This window comes from Podarcis vaucheri (assembly GCF_965113315.1).
Source record: "Podarcis vaucheri genome assembly, chromosome: 12".
In the NCBI taxonomy this organism is placed as follows: domain Eukaryota; kingdom Metazoa; phylum Chordata; class Lepidosauria; order Squamata; family Lacertidae; genus Podarcis; species Podarcis vaucheri.
Window position 1 is genome coordinate 18,868,367 of NC_138750.1, and position 1,486 is coordinate 18,869,852.

Genomic DNA, 1,486 nt, shown 5'->3' on the forward strand with positions numbered 1-1,486 from the left:
AATAAAGGATTTTGAAACGAAGGCACTTAAGAGAAATTTCCTTTCCGGTTTATTTATGTGTGCAGGGAATTATACCAAACACTTTATACCAAATGTTCTGATCCGAGAGATGTTGTCTGCCGATGACGCAGCCTTGACAGCGCACTCCCGGGACGCAGAGACTCATCGGCCGTTTTGCCCATGCCTGCAGGGGGTTCAGCCTCACAATCAACCTGATGAAGGCCAACATCTTGGGTCAGGATGTCGCCAGCCCTCAGAGCACCAGCACTGGCGATCACACACTTGAGCTGGCAGATGATTTTGCCTACCTGGACTCCACCATAGCCAGCCCCCTTTCCATCGACACTGAGCTGGACAAGAGCATTGGTAGGGCAGGCACAGTGATGGCTACCATCTTGTTGTCTTGGTTGAATTAGTCACTTGCATTTTATTCTGCGAACCGCTCAGGGGGGTCTTTGGATGGAGAGTGGAACATAAATGTAATAAGTAAAATAGAGGGGAAACTCCCTGCCTCTTGCGACCAAGCAGGCGACTGTTGCACTCTTTCCAGCAAGGGGTCAAAACATCCCTGTTTTACCAATAGTCCATCTGCCTCGGGCGATTTGCCTACTTAAGTTGACAGAATATGCGCAGCTTGCAGACTTAACATACAGAATAAGAGAACAAGACATTCGTTTAGAGAAGTTTGGAAAACGTTTATTGAATATATGGGAAATAATTGTGTACAGCTGAAAACGCTGGCATTAAGATAAATTCAACAGTGTAAACAAGTTTCGATGGATGCAATAATGGAATGGTATAGTTTTTGTAAAATATGCAGGGATATACTATATGTAAAAGAAACCATGGAAAGAGAAGAAAGGAAGTCATCGATATCTTAAGGATGTAAAAATGAGTATTTTAAATGGTAAAAGAGAAAACTTAAAATTATATACCAAAAATAAAATCCCCGTTTTGACAAGCCTGCACAGATGCTTCAGAAAGCTGAGGTAAGTTTAACCTGTTTAACTTTTGTACCCTTTAAATTAATAATAATAATAATAATAATCCTTTAAATTATAATAAATTTAATAAAATTATTATTATTATTATTATTACTGCTTCCAACAAGTAGGAAAGCATAATAGAGGCGGGCTGATTTTTGCCCCTGATTTTTGCCCTTTTTTGTAAACCGCTTTGATTTTATTTATTTTTAACCAAGCAGCATACAAATGCAAATAAACAAATGAACGCAGTTGCTTCGGGAGAATCCTAGCAACGCTTCCGGAGGCACCTGGGTACTGGCAGCGTACTAGCCAGGCCACGGCCGTCCCCGTTCCCCTCAGCCCCGCCCCCGGCCGCTCTCCAATCCGAGGTGACGGCGCTAGGCCCTTATTGGCCGGCTCCTCCTTCTCCTCCTCCCTCCCGCGCACGCGCAGCAACGGCCTCTTTCTCTTTCGCCGCTTTCCCCCTCCCCGCCGACGGAGAGCGCGAGCCGCGGTTGGTC